The sequence below is a fragment of the Triturus cristatus genome, chromosome 1_1 (genome assembly GCF_964204655.1).
Source record: "Triturus cristatus chromosome 1_1, aTriCri1.1, whole genome shotgun sequence".
Classification (NCBI taxonomy): domain Eukaryota; kingdom Metazoa; phylum Chordata; class Amphibia; order Caudata; family Salamandridae; genus Triturus; species Triturus cristatus.
The window spans coordinates 300,187,622-300,194,357 of NC_140579.1; the positions used below are offsets into that span (position 1 = coordinate 300,187,622).

The 6,736-nt window shown below is 52.7% G+C and overlaps 4 pseudogenes; all 4 read left to right on the plus strand.

Annotated features, from left to right (window-relative positions):
- Positions 1 to 1,223: 1,223 nt before the first annotated feature.
- On the plus strand, positions 1,224 to 2,206 carry LOC146870150 (18S ribosomal RNA; annotated as a pseudogene; the record flags this gene model as incomplete).
- Positions 2,207 to 3,639: 1,433 nt separating this feature from the next.
- LOC146870151 (18S ribosomal RNA) lies at positions 3,640 to 4,959 on the plus strand (annotated as a pseudogene).
- A 958-nt stretch (positions 4,960 to 5,917) lies between these two features.
- LOC146870152 (5.8S ribosomal RNA) lies at positions 5,918 to 6,055 on the plus strand (annotated as a pseudogene).
- A 444-nt stretch (positions 6,056 to 6,499) lies between these two features.
- The window catches only part of LOC146870153 (28S ribosomal RNA), a 3,610-nt pseudogene continuing 3,373 nt past the window's right edge, over positions 6,500 to 6,736 (plus strand).

A 6,736-nucleotide genomic window follows, 5' to 3' on the forward strand; every position in this document is an offset into this window, starting at 1 on the left:
CGATGAGGGTCCATTTGCCTCCCCGTTTCCAGCGAGGGCTCCAGGAGGTCGGGTACATTCGCGCCTTGGGTCCCCTTTGTCACCTCATGTGCACGGATTACAAGAAAGGGGGGTAATTTTCCTCCGGATTACTAGGGAGAGGGTCAGTCAGACCTCGGTGAGGTCCGGTGATTCCGAAACAGGGGAAGGCAGAACCCGGGCCCGCCCGCCGGGGCCCCCAGGGGCCCGGGTACACACCTGCCTCTCAGACCCTTCCCAATGGTCCTTTCTCTCTGAGTTTGCTGGGTCAGACCTCCGTGAGATCCGGGGATCCCGAGACAGGGGAAGGCAGCACCCGGGCCCGCCCGATGCAGAGCCCCCAGGGGCCCGGGTATGAACTCCTGCCTCTCAGCCCCCTTCCTGATGGTTCTTTTTCTCCGAGTGTGCTGGGTCAGACCCCCGTGATGTCTGGTGATCCCGAGATAGGGGAATGCAGTGCCTGGGCCCGCCCGCCGGGGGCCCGGGTGTGCACCTGCCTCTCGGCCCCTTCCTGATGGGCCTTTCCTTCGAGCCCGCTCGCCCCGGGAGCAGGCAGGGATGTGAAGCCGCCATTCCCCCTGCGCAGGACGGCCTGCCAGGGGATGCCCCGGCCGTACTCTGATCGATTGAGCACTCTCGGTCTGTTTAGGGATGGACTGCTTGGCCAGCCTCTGCTGTCGTTTCAAGCAAGGAGCTTCCTCCCCGCATGGACCGTCCGACTCGAGGGCTTGCCGCCTGGCAGGAGGCCCTTCACTCTACCCAGCAGAGCAAAGGCCGAGCGGCCCTGGCAGCTCATGCCCCCCAGTGGTCTGACCCCGAACGGAAGGGGTCGGGTGGTGCCAGGCCCTCGGACGCTGCTGCCCAGCAGGTCCGTAGGCCCCGTGCGCCACGCCGTCACCCCTCTCCGCCCAGCACATTTCTGCAGCAGCTCTGAATGACCGTTCTGAGGGGTGCCGCCAGGCTCCGGCACCCCTGCGTCTCGCTCAGGCTGCGCCTCGGCTCGCCTCTCCCTCCCGGGGGAGACGGCTGGACCTGCCGGTGCCCATACGACCGCCACCTCTCTCCACCCCTCCAGTGTGCCCTCCCGTCCAGGCGGGTGGGCTCTTTTCCCCCAGCAGGCTCCTGAGAGGGAGGGGTGCTCAAAGGTTGTCCGGTCGGGGACATGGGCACGCGGCCCCCCAAACCCTGTCAGCAGGTGCGGCTACCTGGTTGATCCTGCCAGTAGCATATGCTTGTCTCAAAGATTTATCCATGCACGTGTAAGTACACACGGCAGGTACAGTGAAACTGCGAATGGCTCATTAAATCAGTTATGGTTCCTTTGATCACTCCATCTGTTACTTGGATAACTGTGGAAATTCTAGAGCTAATACATGCCGACGAGCGCTGACCTCCCGGGATGCGTGCATTTATCAGACCAAGACCAATCAGGGCTCGCCTGGCCGCTTTGGTGGCTCTAGATAACCTTCGGCCGATCGCACGTCCCCGTGACGGCGACGATGCATTCGGATGTCTGCCCTATCAACTTTCAATGGTACTTTCTGTGCTTACCATGGTGACCACGGGTAACGGGGAATCAGGGTTCGATTCCGGAGAGGGAGCCTGAGAAACGGCTACCACATCCAAGGAAGGCAGCAGGCGCGCAAATTACCCACTCCCGACTCGGGGAGGTAGTGACGAAAAATAACAATACAGGACTCTTTCGAGGCCCTGTAATTTGAATGAATACACTTTAAATCCTTTAACGAGGATCCATTGGAGGGCAAGCTTGGTGCCAGCAGCCGCGGTAATTCCAGCTCCAATAGCGTATATTAAAGTTGCTGCAGTTAAAAAGCTCGTAGTTGGATCTTGGGATCAAGCTGGCGGTCCGCTGCGAGGCGAGCTACCGCCTGTCCCAGCCCCTGCCTCTCGGCGCCCCCTTGATGCTCTTGACTGAGTGTCTTGGGGGTCCGAAGCGTTTACTTTGAAAAAATTAGAGTGTTCAAAGCAGGCCGGTCGCCTGAATACTTGAGCTCGGTAAAATGGAATAGGACTCCGGTTCTATTTTGCTGGTTTTCGAAACTGGGGCCATGATTAAGAGGGACGGCCGGGGGCATTCGTATTGTGCCGCTAAAGGTGAAATTCTTGTTTACAAAAAGACGGTGCACCAAGGGAAAAGTCTTTTCACTAAATCCAATTTGTTGTTCTTTTATTTTCATTCAATTTTCAAGAAACAGACTCAGCCAACGCGTTTCGTTCTCTACGAACTTCGTCAGGGCTGTGAGAAAACATAGATAAAAACATACATATGTATAAAACACATAAAATACACCATGAAACACAACAAACTACATTGCCAATACTACATAGAAAAGTGACATCATTACATGTAGCCATATAAAATAGTAAACACACCTCAACGAACATACAAATTCAATTTCAAATTTGACATATACATATATTACATACAAAAGATGAGTCAAAAGTATATTGCATTTTCATACATATATAAAAACCAAAAATAACATACATATTAGTCAAACACATATACATCACAAAAGGTTTAAAAACACTACAGAAAACACATATATATTCTGCTTACTTTCACGGACAGGACTTAGTGTGTTCTGCCCACCTACATGCGCTGTCCAATGTTTTGTAAAGAGAACTCCTTTGAGTCAATTTATAAGTGTAAAAAGAACCCTAAAAAATAATAATCTATAATCAGGTATATTAATAGAGTTAAAGAAAATAATCCTTTTAATACCGAAGACACTAACTCAAATAGAAGATGATCTATAAAGAAAGAGAAATAAAGAAAAAATCTATAAAAAGAAAGAAAATAATGAAGAAATCGAGATAACAATTCTTACCATAGATTGTCTCCAAGGAGCGGCCACCATAAATTCCAAAAGAGACACCGCCGTCCTTTAAAGTAATACGAATGTATGTAACCTAATACGAATAGTAGTTTTACAAGAGAAGAAAAAAGACGAATTCCATTAAGGCCTATTGCGGGCATGACTTATCACAATCTTCTCAAGTAGCCATTTGATTCATACACAAAATGATGACAAAAGTCTTACCTCTGCAAATGTAGAGGTTCTTGTTGAAATATCACCGGCTAGTCCAACAATCAATTAATCGAAACCTTTTTGTCCGATTTCTATGTTTCAACGGAAAAAGTAAAACGACTCTGTTGTCGTATATTTATGCCCACAGTACAGGCTCCATCATTCTAGAGAAGTAATATAAAAAACACACAATGTGTCAAAGGAGTCCACTATTAATTGATTGTTGGACTAGCCGGTAATAAAAGGATTATTTTCTTTAACTCTATTAATATACCTGATTATAGATTATTATTTTTTAGGGTTCTTTTTACACTTATAAATTGACTCAAAGGAGTTCTCTTTACAAAACATTGGACAGCGCATGTAGGTGGGCAGAACACACTAAGTCCTGTCCGTGAAAGTAAGCAGAATATATATGTGTTTTCTGTAGTGTTTTTAAACCTTTTGTGATGTATATGTGTTTGACTAATATGTATGTTATTTTTGGTTTTTATATATGTATGAAAATGCAATATACTTTTGACTCATCTTTTGTATGTAATATATGTATATGTCAAATTTGAAATTGAATTTGTATGTTCGTTGAGGTGTGTTTACTATTTTATATGGCTACATGTAATGATGTCACTTTTCTATGTAGTATTGGCAATGTAGTTTGTTGTGTTTCATGGTGTATTTTATGTGTTTTATACATATGTATGTTTTTATCTATGTTTTCTCACAGCCCTGACGAAGTTCGTAGAGAACGAAACGCGTTGGCTGAGTCTGTTTCTTGAAAATTGAATGAAAATAAAAGAACAACAAATTGGATTTAGTGAAAAGACTTTTCCCTTGGTGCACCGTCTTTTTGTAAAAAAGTTTGTATATCTGGTTTTCCAGTAGAGCAAAAGTTCGGCATGCTCTGGACGTGTTTCTGCACCCTTTTAAAAATTGTGTATTGATCTTGGATTTGGTGTGCTTAACTGTGGTCAGCCGTACGTTCCTTTTGTTTAAAGGTGAAATTCTTGGACTGGCGCAAAATGAACCAAAGCGAAAGCATTTGCCAAGAATGTTTTCATTAATCAAGAACGAAAGTCGGAAGTTCGAAGACGATCAGATACCGACCATAAACGATGCCGACTAGCGATCCGGTGGCGTTATTCCCATGACCCGCTGAGCAGCTTCTGGGAAACCAAAGTCCTTGGGTTCCGGGGGGAGTATGGTTGTAAAGCTGAAACTTAAAGAATTGACGGAAGGGCACCACCAGGAGTGGAGCCTGCGGCTTAATTTGACTCAACACGGGAAACCTCACCCGGCCCGGACACGGAAAGGATTGACAGATTGATAGCTCTTTCTCGATTCTGTGGGTGGTGGTGCATGGCCGTTCTTGGTTGGTGGAGCGATTTGTCTGGTTAATTCCGATAACGAACAAGACTCCTCCAAGCTAACTAGTTACGCGACCCCCAGCGGTCGACGTCCAACTTCTTAGAGGGACAAGTCGCGTTCAGCCACACGAGATCGAGCAATAACAGGTCTGTGATGCCCTTAGATGTCCGGGGCTGCATGCGCGCTACACTGAACGGATCCGCGTGTGTCTACCCTTCGCCGACAGGTGCGGGTAACCCGCTGAATCCCGTTCGTAATAGGGATTGGGGATTGCAATTATTTCCCATGAATGAGGAATTCCCAGTAAGTGCGGGTCATAAGCTTGCGTTGATTAGGTCCCTGCCCTTTTTACACACCGCCCGTCGCTACTACCGATTGGATGGTTTAGTGAGGTCCTTGGATCGGCCCCGCCGGGTCTGCAACGGCCCTGGCGGAGCGCCAAGAAGACGATCAAACTTGACTATCTAGAGGAAGTAAAAGTCGTAACAAGTTTTCCATAGGTGAACCTGCGGAAGGATCATTAACGGTGGAGCGGCCCGAGCGACCGACGGCACCAACCCAAAGCCCTCGGCCCACCTCCTGCGAGCACGCACCATAGGCACAGGGCCTGGCCCTGCCCTGGCGCGCTTTGGCTGGCGAGCGGTCCGTGGCCGCAAGGGGTGCTTGAGTGAGGACCGGGACTTCGGCAGGCCCCTTCCCCCTGGGGATGGCCCGACCGATGCGGTCCCCATCCCCTGTCCCTCTCTGAGACGGAACCGAAGCTCACCCGGAACGAAACCGAATGGCAGGGCATCCCTTGGCTGGCACGACCCCTCCCTTGAAAAGGCCCTGGCGCCGGCTGGGACCTCCAGGCGTCCCGAGACCCGGTCCGATCTGACCTGACCGGGTTCTGGGCAACTGAGGAGCAGCCCTTCTCGCGCGGCGGGTGGCCTGGAAGATAAGGGGCCGAGGGCCTGCAAGGGGACCCCGGTTCCTCTCAGTGGGAGGCGTGCGAGATGGGGAGCCACCTGGCTCTTCCCTTCCGGTGCCTCCAATGCAGGCGAGGGTGGTGGTGGGCTGATCGCCAGCCTGCTGGCATGGCTCGGGCCGCCCAGCGACGGACGGCTGTGGTGCAGGTGGGGTGACCCTCCCTCATTGCCAGGTACCCGGTTCAACCCGGTCCGTGTGGCCGGGCTGAGGGGTTTGAAGACTCACGTGGTCCCTCCTGGGTTACCCCAGGAGGGACCGGCGGCTGTGGGGCTGCCTGCTCCCGTCGCTCCAGGAGCCCCCTCCCTCGCCCCCGGGTGGGTGGTGGCGGGCTCCCAGGCCGAGCGCCTGGCAATGTTTTCTTTCTCCCGACGGTGCTGTCTGACTCCCAGAGGGCAAGCCTTGAACGGGGCGCCTGGGCCGTTTCGCTGCGCGGGCGGCAGACGGACGGCGTTGCCTTCCTCCCGTCTCTCCTGTGCCTGCAGGTGGGCGAACTTTTTTGAAAAGTTTCCTGTGACTCTTGGCGGTGGATCACTTGGCTCGCACGTCGATGAAGAACGCAGCTAGCTGCGAGAATTAGTGTGAATTGCAGGACACATTGATCATCAACACTTCGAACACACCTTGCGGCGGCTACGCCTGTCTAAGGGTCGCTCGATCGTCAATCGCCCCGGGGCTTCCCCGGGACGTGGCTGGGGCCATCGCAGGGGGAGCTCCGCTTCCCCTTCGTCCCCCCACCAGGTCAGACCCCCCGATCGCCCATGGCAGGGTCCTTCACCGGGTCCTGCCACGGACGTACGCCGCCGGTGTGCCTGGCCCCCCAAAAAGGGGACCTGGCGACCGGTCTGCCCCGGGCCTATTCCGAGGCGCCTGGCTGCGTGCCACGCAATGCTGTCCATGGTGTCCCACCGGCTGCCCGCGCGCACGCGCCTCGTGCACCCTCCTCTGCGGCCGGATTCCCGGCGAGGATGAAACCCCTCCAGATCCGATCCGGGGAAAGAGGGCACGTGCGCTGCCGGGATGCCAGGCCCCTGCTTCGGCAGGGGCCTGGCATTCCCCGGCAACCCCCTTGATGCTCTGGTGTCTTCTTCCGACTACGACCTCAGATCAGACGTGGCGACCCGCTGAATTCAAGCATATTACTAAGCGGAGGAAAAGAAACTAACCAGGATTCCCCCAGTAACGGCGAGTGAAGAGGGAAGAGCCCAGTGCCGAATCACCGCCCGGCGGCGGGCGCAGGAAATGAGGCGTACAGAAGACCGACTCCCCGGCGTCGCTCAGGGGGCCCAAGTCCTTCTGATCGAGGCTCACCCCACGGACGGTGTTAGGCCGGT